At 34.9% G+C, this 13,700-nt stretch overlaps 1 protein-coding gene across 17 annotated transcripts in view; it reads right to left on the minus strand.

Moving 5' to 3' along the window:
* Window positions 1–495, minus strand: part of LOC143229086 (inversin-like) — a 38,215-nt gene extending 37,720 nt beyond the window's left edge. For 10 of the 17 annotated variants that reach the window (XM_076460898.1, XM_076460887.1, XM_076460885.1 and 7 more), the window contains exon 1: window positions 6–137. The gene's annotated coding sequence lies outside the window, so the exon portion shown is untranslated. Of the gene's footprint in view, window positions 1–5; window positions 138–205 lie in introns of those variants that run through there. The other 7 variants (XM_076460888.1, XM_076460895.1, XM_076460897.1 and 4 more) reach the window with 7 other exon arrangements.
* Between the last annotated feature and the right edge of the window lie 13,205 nt (window positions 496–13,700).

A 13,700-nucleotide genomic window follows, 5' to 3' on the forward strand; every position in this document is an offset into this window, starting at 1 on the left:
AATACCAAGAATTTGTTTGCTTGTTTCTTCAAATTTAAGCACAAAGCTACAAGATAGACTATTTGTGCTCTGATCTACCAAGGCTGTCAATACATGGTTTCTAGTACTGTAAATCCGCAGACGCATTTATGTGCCACTGGGGGGCCTCAGTAGCAACAACAACATCAAAAAGTATTTTTTTTCTAACTATATTTCGTTAACTTACCCCTTTTCAAGATCAAGAGTGGTTATTTATTTAATTATAAGGCCAAGAGATGACAGCAGAGAGCGCATATCGATCTTTATGCAGATACAGGTCCGGTTAAAAATGGTCTTTACATTGGGTATGGTAGCGCATATGCCTTAACATCAACAAAATTCCATCTGAGGAAGAAGAAATTGAAAGCTCTTCATTAATCAAGTACAAAACTGCGTCTAAAGTTCGGATAGCTTTCTTGACGTCTAGAAAACGGGACGCAAAAACACTGATTTTTCATATTCTCTTCAGCTGTAACTCGTAACCACCTAGCCAGCACACCAAAACATTTCACTGCTTCCAATGATGTACTTCGAGCAGCAAGTGGTTCACAATAGATTGTTTGCAGCCTAAAGTATTAATTATGTTATATGGAAGTATATAATATACTGTATACTTCTTACAGTACCGCGCATTATCCTAGTCATGACTTATATCGCTTCAAGAAGTAACGTTTATAGATTATATTATGGCTCTCCATAGAATAGATCTGAATAAGTTGGTGAAATGGTACCTCCTACCTAGAAGTTACAATTCCACTGGAAGCCTAGACTTCGACTTGTTTAAAGTGCATAAACTAGTGATAATTTTTTATTCTAAAATTGTTTGGATGTGGGATAATGCAAACTTTCCTCCCAGCCTAAATGTTCCCTAGTTTCTGATTTTTTCCATCCCAGAATCCGGACATTTGCATAATAATTATTTTGTTACTATTAAATCTACATGATGTTTTACAACACTAATATCTCAACGTCACCGCTAGGGGAAGCTTGAGTCAGTTTCATAACACAAACATAAAAAAGTAATGTGCTTTAACTATGAGGTGAGTTGAATTCTTATATAATTAAACGTTCATAGCTGAACTAAATGATATGGTGAATAATATACGAACGGTAAACAACACCATCATGAAATAAAAATATAGTTCTCTCCCTGTTGTTACAACATTTCAACAGGTTACTTTAGTATCAGTAGGTACTACTGATACTATGAAATCAAATAAACTTTGGATTAACGAACCTTCTTCAGTTTTTCTTTTGACACAATGCCCAGTTTTATATATTAATTTGGCTGATTTCCATTTGATTTTGTTATTAAGATTCTTCATGTACAGAAATGTAGTATTGATTGTTTGACCATTTGCAGTATTTGTTGTTGTTTATTATGTTCAACAGTATTGTTAAGCTCAAATAATCAGATACCAATGTGTCCACCCTCTAAATATCTGTATTATCTAGATCGGTGCTTTGCAACGGGGTGAATGGTTCACCCAGGAATTAAAGACATCAGAATGAAGCTGAATGAGTATTATCAATTATACAACAAATTCAAGAGCAAAAAGTGATTAGCTATCATTATTTAGCTAGTTCTAAATTGATAAATAAATTTAATTTATGTTGTGTTCATTCCAGATGTAGTTTCATTTATATTTAAGTCATAATAAATAATATTGTAATTTAGTTTAGTACTTTTTCGATCTGGGGTGACTGAGATGCTGTAAAAATCTTATAATTAATGGTATTGGAAAAGGTTTAGAAGAACTGACCAAGATCGGGTGTTTAGTCTTAGTAGTTGTTGTACCTGATGATGATAGGTTGATCTGGTGTAATGTTAAAATCACAGATATTATTATCTGTATATCCGACAATAAACAAGTCTCAAGTTAAAACTTTTCTGTTTTATGACAAATATGTCTGTGTATTTTCTTATAGCAAAGCCACATCGGGCTATCTGTTGGGTGCACCGAGGGGATTCAAGCACCTGATTTTAGCGTTGTAAATCCGTACACTTACCGTTGTCCCAGCGAAGGACGAGAAGTAGTTGGAAACATTTCATTCTTATTGCATTTTAATCATACAATTTTGGCAATAAAGTTAGAAAAACAAGCTTCACTTCAGATAATAATAAAAAAAATGTTTATTTCAATTGACGTTTCGCCATTGTGCTTTCATCAAAGAGAATAATAAAATAACTTTTTGATGTGAAAATGTATGCTAGCTTCTTAAACTGCTTTTGATGTTATATTTGTTGAGACTTTCGTAACGTGCTTTTAACAATATTTATAATATCACAATTGTTTCACAATTGTTCCAATATTATAGAATACTATATTACTTTACTACCACGTGACGCATATTACTTAAACGCAGTATAAACCTAGAAATAGTTTCAAAATGTTTTTGTTTTGCTACAAAATAAAAATTGAAATAGTCGAGTGACAAAATTTTGAATTGAAAAGATACAAAATTTATTTATTCCCTACATTCTTCCCCTAAGTTGCTCCCCTTTTGACTTGTTCGATTTTTTATTTTTGAATTTCGCACTAGCCGTCCCTACTTTAGCAGTGTAAGACTAGAGAGAAGACAGCTAGTCATCACCACCCACCGCCAACTCTTGGGCTACTATTTTACCAACGAATAATGGGATTGTCCGTCACATTATAACGTCCCCACAGCTAAAAAGGCTAGCGTGTTTGGTGAAACGGGGATTCGAACCTGCGATCCTCAGATTACGAGTCGGGGGCTTTAAATACCTGGCCATGCTGGCCCATAACTTGGTCGAGGTGATGTGGTGTAGATATTGGATTTTCACAGCTTTCGTTAAAACAGATCTCTGTACGTATTTGTCTTAAACTCTTAGGGTTATGCGTCGGAAAGTTATATTTCATTTTGTGCTTAGTAAGTGTAATGTACTTGATTTACGTGTAGAGGTTGTTTATAAAACTGTTCTAATGCATCTTTTCGATTATATATCGTGTGAAATTCTTTTGAAAAAAAAAGGATGCGGTACTCGTTTGAGTAAATAGACTTGTTTCTGTAAAAGAAAAAATATATATACGTGTAATCATAAAAAACAACATGTTGAGTGTCAATGAGCAGAGGATTTTCGACGGAACAATGAAACGCACTTGCATTTGAAAAAGCAGCTCAAAATGTCCCAATACTAGTACCGACTTAAAAAATACATTCCTAGTACTAAACCTGTCTTATTTCTGTGTGTGAAGACTTCTAGTGTGTATGTAAATGTGACTGCTGCTCTGTTGCCATTAAGGCCCGGCATGGCCAGGTGGTTAAGGCACTCGACTCGTAATCCGAGTGTCGCTGGTTCGAATCCCTGTCACACCAAACATGCTCGCCTTTTCAGCCGTGGGGTCATTATAATGTGACAGTCAATCCCACAATTCGTTGGTAAAAGAGTAGTCCAAGAGTTGGCGGTAGGTGGTGATGACTAGCTGCCTTCCCTCTAGTCTTACACTGCTAAATTAGGGATGGTTAGCGCAGATAACTCTCGAGTGGCTTTGTGCTAAATAAAAACAAAACCGTCGCGGGGAATCGTTGTAAGTTCGCAGACTTATTGCTCTCCACCGGAAGATTTGAAGTTATGAAGTTAATGATGTCATCTCTTTGTTTGTATTTTTTTCTGTAGATATGGATGGATGCAGATCGATTACGTCTAAGGTAATGAAAATTAAATCGTTGTATAGTATCCCTATTGAGTGTGTGTGTTTTTTCGTGGCACTATTCGTAATAAAGAGTGTTTTTTTTCTAACAGGACTTTTGTATTGTTTAAATGTGATGGAACATATTCTAAACCTTTTTATTAAATTATGTCCCCGCTGGGACAGCGATAAGACTTCGGATTTACAGCACTAAAATCAGAGGTTCGATTCTCCTCGGTGGACACAACAGATAGCCCATTGTGGCTTTGCTAAAAGAAAACACAAACACGTTTTTAAATTATAAGTTACAGCTTTAATAGTAAGAAAGAATAATTGCTCTTGGTGTAAAAGTCGTTTGTTTGTTTTTTTGAATTTCGCGAAAAGCTACACGAGGGTTATATGCGCTAGCCGTCCCTAATTTAGCAGTGTAAGACTAGAGGGAAGGCAGCTAATCATCACCACCCACCGACAACTCTTGGGCTACTCTTTAACCAACGAATAGTGGGATTGACCGTCAATTATAACACCCCACGGCTGAAAGGACGAGCATGTTTGGCGCGACGGGGATGCGAACCCGCGACCCTCAGATTACGAGTCGCACGCCTTAACACGCTTGGCTGTAAAAGTTGCAACTAGTAATAAAAAAATGTTTACAACCAGTAAGTAAGCTCAAAACAAAACAATTAATACTTTGAACATGGTTTCGAAAGTTGATTTGGAAGCCAGGATACTCGTTCTGTTGCAGAGGCACACGCTGTGGATCTTAAAGAAAAAAATATTGTTTGTGGTCTTTAAGGAATTATATAGGCTTGTGTACGCAGAATGTTTAAATGGGAGGTTCTAACTTGTCAGATTAAAAGCCAACACATATAATTAAAGATCACTACTTCTTCATTATTAGCTTCATAGTGTGGGTTCACTGTGATTTTGTGGCCTGTGACTATGTCATGGGCTTGTATCTTGTTTCAGTATTTAAATATTTATTCTGATCCGCTTCTTTATCTTGAATAATTGAAGGTTTAAAAAAACAAGTGTTCTAGAGAAACGATAAGTTGATATTGTTTCAAGTTACATCTGTTTCTTTGTTGTCCTTAAAGTAGGTTTCTATTCGATGCTGCATAAGAATGCCAACAGCATTCTCCTTCGGCGATTGTTCAGATGATATCTAGAGTTTATAACACTACCTATGTTGTAATGAGAATGACCATTTAAGTTTATAATACATGTCGCACTGAATAATGCAAATTTTAAAATAACAAATCTTGAATATGGCAGCCTGGTCTAAACCATTATTGAAAATAATGTACCCGATTCTTAGTAATCAATCTAGTGATTCAATGAAATAAATGGTGAAATGTGTTTTAAAAATTCAAGTAGATATGCATATTACCTTTATATTTAGTGTAATAATTAAGATTATTCACTTGATAGTTTATGTGGTGTCCAGTCTAGTTAAATAATTTTCTTTCGACTCAGTGAGAGATTTGTTACTACTACATAATTGACACATTGAGAGAACATTCAGTTATTTATGAAACAAGTATGATAACTTCAGTTCACCTGAATGTACCACGCAGTAAATAGTTAGAAGAAAGGAGAAAATTTTAGTGCAATGTCCATAAGATATCATTGTTGTGGAGTTTCTTAATATCTCTTAAAGCCTGTAAACCGCTCTTCACTTGTGCTCTTGAGGTATTAGGATGAAAGAAAGAGTTTAGAAATTGGGACTTATGTCTTAGAAGTTGAAGAGATAGTTTTCTGAGAGAGTTGTCTAGTGTAGAAGATGTTTCCTGGATGTTGTACTTTTGTCAATATTGCAGAGGTTCTTTTGTTTTGATCTTATTGTTATTTATTACCTAGGAAGAAGATTTGCCAACAACTGGTAAACCTATATCAGCTAAATACATTCTTCCCTAACGATCAACTTTATTCTGAGGGAAACATGAATTTAGTATCATTGCCGTGGTTTGGCATCTTATGAGTTCAATACTATTATTTTGTTATATATTTGGTTATATTGTAAGGTACAGTGTATTCACTACGTTGCATGATCACCATGTAGTCATCTGGAGCTATAAGAGTTTGTTTATTGCAATATTAATAAAAGCACTCCTTAATTTTTGATTTATTGAGCAATATATTCCCAGAATATGGGATTATAGCTACTGAATTAACACAGTTTAGGACAGCTGGTTCAAGTAGATACAATTATTAATGCACTAACAGCTTGAACAACGAAGGTGACAGTTAGGAATTAAAAAAACACAATCAAAGGGTTTGTTTTTTACAAATCTCGCTTTCTGAACTATTGTGTAATTTTTCAGAAGTAAATCATTCATCTGCTCTGGCAGAGTAGCGAGAGTTTCATCAAGAATGCTGCATAAGGTTTGCTAGATCTGTTACAATAAACCTCAAAGGGAATGTTGAATTTCTTAACAAGTAATGAGGAAGTTGTATGTCTTATGAAATTTTACTGCTTTATACTACTGTACCAGCAAAAACAATTCATCTTGGTTTACAAAAATTGTGGTTGAAAAATCTTAGTTCAGCCAAACTCATTCTGATATTTTTATTTCGTGATGATAAAATAACTCTTGAGTGTAGTGGCTCATAGATAACAGCCTCTTGTTAAAGATTATCCACCAATAATAGTTATGGAAAGTAACCAGAGATAGTTACGATGTACTTTGAGTGGAAGGCAAAATAATTTATTGAAAGAAACTAAAAAACTAACAGTGTATATGACGATATGTAATGAAGATAAGTGTATATTGCACATAAGAAGCTTAACTATTAAGCATCGAGAGAAAGGAAACAAAGTATTTGATTTAGGTCTTAAGTAACATTCAAGTGGTGAAACACTGTAAATCACTAGTGTGATATGCTTGAGTAAACCAACTGAGTTTAAGGTTGAGCTATTGAATATGTCTTCTAAATAAGCAAAAATTCAATCAAGATATCAATTACAGAGCACTAATAAAACTTAGATAAATAATACTGGACATTAGTTTAAGACAGAATGAACATGTTTTAGTTAAGGTAAAACAAACTTATTCTATATGCTTGCAGTGAACTTATAAACATTGGACGATCACTTTTATAGGCTGTTCATCCAGGTCCAGTTTATTTACCAAACAGCAAATACAAGCTTGCATTTACTCAAAACAACATACGGCACAACGTGACTGGTCATTCTTATTATTTCTTGATATTATCTGAACAAGTAATGAAAGACACTGCTGATGATAATTTTACAAAAACTGCAAAGAAACAAACAAATTTTACTTTACTTGAACTTTCTTTCTTCTGTCTAACGTGAGGTGTAGAGGTAAAATTAAGAAACTTTTGATGTGCTTTACCAAGAGTTTTTTAAGAATGATTCCGTGTTATTTAATGTTATCTATAATGTCTTGACTCCATCTCTTTCTTGGTCTTCCCTTTGCCTTGTATTTGTTTTGTTGTTACTTATTGTGACAGTTTATTCCAAGACATCCTGGAGAGGTGGTCAAGCTGTTTCATTTGCTGCTTTTTAATATGTTATAAGACTAGTCTTACTCTAATCTTTCTCGAATACCTTCATTTCTGATTCCATCTCGGCTCAATACTCCGAGGAATCGTCTCAAACATCTCGTTTCCGTTGTAGCGATATTACTCTTCTGTGAAGTTATTAGTGTCCAAGTGTGGCAATGATTGTATAATGTTGGCAGGAATATAGTGTTAAGTTTTGTACTGAATGGGTTATGTTTATGTTCCAGACAAAACACATGGTATGAACATAATTTTCTGTCTTACAATCTGAGTGCTGTTCTATCCACTGTCAAAAGACCTACTCCAAATTGTTCCCATGATTTTTCTTTGGTTTCCTGTTTTTTCTGTTGCTGCCTCTTCTTGCTATTTTATAATTGATGTATTTTAATTCAGTTTTATCTTTTAGCCATGCTTGGAAGGCCTTTTTCTTATTTCTTCAGTCTGCCAAGATGAGACATTTTGTCCTGGTTTCACATTTACTTTCGTTCCACAAATGTCCGAAACATATTTCATAAATAGCTTTATGAGCTCATTTTAATTCTTCTGTACCTTTTCTGTTGATCAAAGACGGACATAGTATTCTTCCTCGATTTTTTCTGAAGTTGATCTTGGCTTTGTTTTTCAGGTAATTTTTTTCGTGTTTATTACTTTTTCTTTTACTATCCTCCTTTCTTTCTTTTTTCATAGTTGCCATTACCATTTTATAATCTGTATCAATAACAGTGTTTGGTATTGTTCTAAAATTACAAATTTTGATTTTATCACTTGTCCTTGTTAATATAATGTTAGTTTGACTTCTCATTGTCAAGTCATTCCCTTTATACTGATTTATATCAGGGATTCTGTATGCATGTGGACAGCGCTTGTAATAAACAAATTATGCTGGAAGCATACTTCCAGAATCCTTTCTCCATTTGAGTTTCATTCTGAGTATTTGTTGCACTGAAGTCAGAGTTATTTCTCGAAGGGTGATCTGTTCGTTTTTACTAACAAACTCTTACAAGTGGTGATAAGTATTAACTACTGTAAAATTAACAAACAAACAAGGGTAGCTTGAAATAATATCAACTTAACACTTTTCTCGTATTGTGTGAAATCTGTACATATTCAGAACACAAAATTATAAAAAACCGCTAAATTCAGAGTAAAATATTATCATACTAGAAGAAAGCAAAACATTGGTATGAACATAGTTTCCTCTCTTTCCTATTTCAAACGCGTCCCAAGCCGTTGTATTGATTACAGATATACAATGGACTATCTGTGGTCTATCCACCACGGGTATCGAAACACGGTTTCTAGCGTTGTCAGTCCACAGACATGCCGCTGTGCTATTGGGAAAAAGCATCCCAGCCTGTCAATTAAATTTAATTTTCTACAATAAACATTAACCTGCAAAGGCTGCGAATCGTATTCATCCTAAATATAACTAAATTCCACAAAAATGCTGTTGTAAAGGGCCTGGCATGGCCTAGCGCGTTAAGGCGTGCGCTTCGTAATCTGAGGGTCTCGGGTTCGCGCCAAACATGCTCGCCCTCTCAGCGTTATAATGTGACGGTCAATTCCACTATTCGTTGGTACTGAACAGTTGTATTCCGTGATTTTTAAACAAAAATATTCTGTATTGGGCATGTTACCATCATTTCTTAGAATCCATCTTAGTATGTGTTTTCAAAGCCTCTATGAAGCTTTCTTCTGGTTCAGATATTGAAATTTTCAATGTATTCTAACAGTCTTGGAATACAGTTTAGTAATGAAACTGCAGCTGACCATAATGAAATAGCAGAAGCCATAGCGTGAGTTAAGAACAGTATCATTAAGTTTACTAGAAGACAACTTCAGATCACTCAACCTGGAGACAATTATCGAGACTTTCATGAACATTCTTGGTGGTATTCCTCCTCGTGCAGTGCAGTTTATAGCACCTGGAACAATGCATCATGCATGATGAATAGGTCCGAGATGTGGATGTTTATGGAACAGTTTAAGCTCACTGCCAGGAAAGAGGACTCCATGATATCTGCATCCTTCTTGTTCGAGTCTATATTTCGATTCCATTTCTCCTCCTCACGATGATCTGATATTTTCTTTCTTTTCTCGAAATTGTTACTAATTATATGAAATATTTACTGATAGTCGAACTCTCCTGTATTATTTAATCTCCTGGGTCTTAACAGTAGTGAAACTGTGGTATTGTTGGTTTCCCTCGTCTACTGGGTAGCAGACGAGGAACCTGTGTGCGTTACTTGACTAGTTGCTAAACTTCATTCTGTCAGTGATTCCCGCTGAATCTCCCTACTAGTAGAAGGTACTGTACCTGTTTATATAGCAGACAATATTACTTTTTAACAGCAGGAACAAAACGCAAGTCTTTACTCTTGAAGAGCAAAAACTCCAATTCCCAAATTCAATATGAAATTTAAAACAGAACGTACAATAAAATACGCGACATACATATGTTTAATAAATAACATTATTATGAGTTGTTATTGTTTGAACTAGGCACATAGCTACACGGTTTCTAGCGTTGTAAGTTCGCAGACATACCGCTGTGCCACAGGGGGAACATTGTTAAAAGAAAATCGTTATAGAGAAAGGCTTACCTATAAGTTTAAACACTATATCTTTAAGGTAATAATAAACATAAAAAAAACACTGAGATTCCGGATTTGATAAGATCAATAACAACAGGACGAAGTTGATGTTATTATTTATTGTTGATGTCCATTGAAAATAGAGAGGTTTTTCTTTAGCTAAAAAGTTGTACGGTCGAGAATTTTAAAGGTTTTTCCAGAAGTACGGGATAGCTGTTATTTTTCACTATGGGATTAAGCACAAGACTCAGAGTTAGTCACTTTCTATCTGCTTTTAGCTGAAATTCTTTAAGTGCTCGTGTGCACGTATTTGTAGGTGACGTGTAGTTTTACCAATATAGATATCTTTACAGCTACCACAAGTGTATTTATATACGACGACCCACGAGCGCATAGAAGAATGGATGGAGCGTCTTTAGTTTTAAGTATATCGTTAACTAGCTGGAGTATCCGTCTCCTGAATGGAAGTTAAGTAAATTCATGATTAATGAAAGGTTATCTTAGGATATGAAAAGTTGCTTTCCTAAACGTAACTGTGAAAATAAAACGTCCCCAAAAACTGCGAAAATCAAAATCTGAAACCGCAAATTTGCGTGTATCTTCCAATATACTGAACAAACATTTATACCACATTTGGTAAAGGCCAATTTACAGGGGGCGAAGTAGTGGGGAAAAAATCTAAAAACACCAATTAAAACCAGAAAACGCAAAATGCAGAACTCAAAATTTCTATGTATCTCTCCATGGACTTAATAAACATTTAGTACCACATTTTGTGAAGATCAATGTACAGGGGGCAAAGTATTGTAAAAAGACGTCCATAAAAACCGCAAAATGCAAATCTAAAAATTTGAATGTACCCCTATATGGACCCAATAAACTTTTATACCACTTTTGAGGATAAATTTTGTGATAAATTAAGGGGATAGTCATTTCTTTCTAACATGTTATGAATTTTTGAAATTTCTAAGTAAATACAAAAATTGTCAGGATAGATATTATATATTCTGTTTTGAATATTTAAAACGAGGTTACGTTTGAATGAGTCTGGTATGAAGCTGTCGAAATGAGAGAATAAGCCAGAAAATGCTTTCTTCACAGTAAGTAGATGTGGCAAAGAAATTGTTTATTTTGTTTACTTGGGTATCTGAAGAAAGCTATGTCATTGTTTTCTTACATCTGGCGAATGAATTTTACATTACGTTATGAGTTTAGATATTCTAATAATTTTTGGCATGATCCGTGTTGTGAAAGAGGAGGTAGGTATCATCAAGGTACCTTCTATATAATTCTGGTTTGTAATAATGGACACAATTATCCATTTGTAATAGAACAGAAAAATAATTGCAAAGGTCTGACCTATTCAGAGTGCTATCACCTCTCCGTCTCTCTGGTCATAACAATGACCATAAAAACGAAGTGATTGTCCTTGATGGCCAACTTAAGAAGTTATTCTAATTTTTGTTGGTTATAATTAGAGTACAGAGAATTTTTGAAGGTCTGTTTGTTTTTGAATTTCGCGCAAAACTACACGAGGGCTATCTGCGCTAGCCGTTCCTAACTTAACAATGTAAGACAGCTAGTCACCACTACCCATCGCCAACTCTTGGATTACTCTTTTACCAACGAATAGTGGGATTAACCGTCACGTTATAACGTCCTGCCGGCTGAGAGGGCGAGCATGTTTGGTGTGACGGGGATTCGAACCCGCGACCCTCAGATTACGAGTCGAACGCCTTAACCACCTGGCCATGCCGGGCCCATTTTTGGAAGGAAAGAAACAACTGCTTAATAATTATTTTAATTTCTTCCTTAAAGTGGAATGTTAGTGAATAAAGACTGATTATCAAAGTTGGCACAGTAGAATAACAACCACCGTATATTTGTAGAAACTTTTTAAATAATTTACTCCAGAACCACAGACTACGAATATGAACTCTTTATTAACGAAAGCCTCTCCATTTTCAGTAATCACCCAACACTAAATAGCAACATTAACTCCTCGCTGTTGTCACTGGTGTAATCATCGGATTCTCAGTTGTATTTGATATTTATTATTATTTTAATGATATAGTGATTATACTTATTATTTCGCTATAATGGTTTTCCCATAACAATGCTAGCTAGTAAAAGTGTATGCCGCACTTTTTATCCTACATTTCGTTATATTACGCGCAGATAGCCTAGTTGCTATGCTCCATAAAATACCAAACCGCTGTTATTGCTGTTAAATACGTTCTTTCTAAACTCCCGATTAAGAAAACTCGCTCAGTGCTAATGTTGCGTTTTGTAGTTCGAATATTATGAACTAGCTTTTTTTTATATAGATTGTAATGCTGGAGATGATGTTTAATATTTATCATAAAACTTCGTTTTATACCTGATGAATTAGTTCCGAATATTCTTACACGGTGGTATGGACTATATCAGTATTGCTCATATTTTTAGATATATTACTGTACATTTATATTTCTTAGTTTAAAACAAATATACTGATCCCATTTAAGTTCATACTCTGTCTTAAGTCTAATTTTTACATTTTAAGAGTCCCTTTTCTGTCTGTTTATTATCTCAGATAAGAAAAAAACACACCAGGAAATTTGTTTTCGTTTTCCATGTTTTTCTAATCGATTATTACGCTGATATTTGTGTTTCACGTCACTTTGCCGTCTCTTAATTGTTTGCAGTGTAACGGATTTACCCTTATATATTTATTTTAATATCTATATTTCAGTACAGTTTTTTATGCATGTGACACTTATTGTTGGATGTGTACAGTGCAAGTCCCGCCTGTTCTTTATATTTGTAGATTTTCGAGAGTAGGAACCAACAATAGTGTTTTCGAACGTTTGTTGAAGGCTCGAGAATCGCGTGTGATTTGTATAAAAGCAACTAGTCAAGAGATAGCTATATATTATTGATCAGCTACAGTCAGTATGCTATAAACCTCGGCATCTTTAATTGTAATGAACCCTTATTAATCGGAAAACTACAGAATTTGACCAGGAACATTTATAGATTTTGAACATTGCGAACCATTCAACTTCAGAGAGCTAACTTCGGGCGTTAGTTTATCTGCAAAATATTAGATATCTACCTCGGTAAGAAATTGAGTTTGTAAATCGCGTTAGGCCACACAATAATAGAGGTAGTAGCATTCCCTTCAAGTGATTTGTTTGTTTGTTTGTTTGGAAATTTCGCACAAAGCTACTCGAGGGCTATCTGTGCTAGCCGTCCCTAATTTAGCAGTGTAAGACTAGAGGGAAGGCAGCTAGTCATCACCACCCACCGCCAACTCTTGGGCTACTCTTTACCAACGAATAGTGGGATTGACCGTCACATTATACACCCCCACGGCTGTGAGGGCGAGCATGTTTAGCGCGACGCGGGCACGAACCCGCGACCCTCGGATTACGAGTCGCACGCCTTACGCGCTAGGACATGCCGGGCCCCCGTCAAGTGAAGTGTATCAACATAAAAGTACCGTGTTTCTCCGATAATAAGACCTACCCATAAAATAAGACCTAGTGTGATTTTTGGGGATAGTTTTAATATAAGCCCTACCCTTAAAATAAGCCCTAGTTAAGAGTGGCAGGAAGAGGAAAGAAATAAAAAAAAATAATTTATTAATTAGTTTAATAGTTAGTTAATTAGTTTGTTTAAGTATTAATCAGTTAGTTTAATAGTTTAATAATAGTTTATTTTAAATGGTTAGTTTAATAGTTTTACTTTGTAACTTCATTTTTTTAATATATCAAAATAAGACATCCCCCGAAAATAAGCCCTAGTGTCATATTTTGGAGTGAAAATTAATATAAGCCCTGTCTTATTTTCGGAGAAACACGGTAATTTATGCCTTGTGGACCTAGACCATTGATAAAATATTCAGTTGCAGACCGAATAG

The sequence above is a fragment of the Tachypleus tridentatus genome, chromosome 10, assembly GCF_004210375.1.
Source record: "Tachypleus tridentatus isolate NWPU-2018 chromosome 10, ASM421037v1, whole genome shotgun sequence".
NCBI classification, from domain to species: domain Eukaryota; kingdom Metazoa; phylum Arthropoda; class Merostomata; order Xiphosura; family Limulidae; genus Tachypleus; species Tachypleus tridentatus.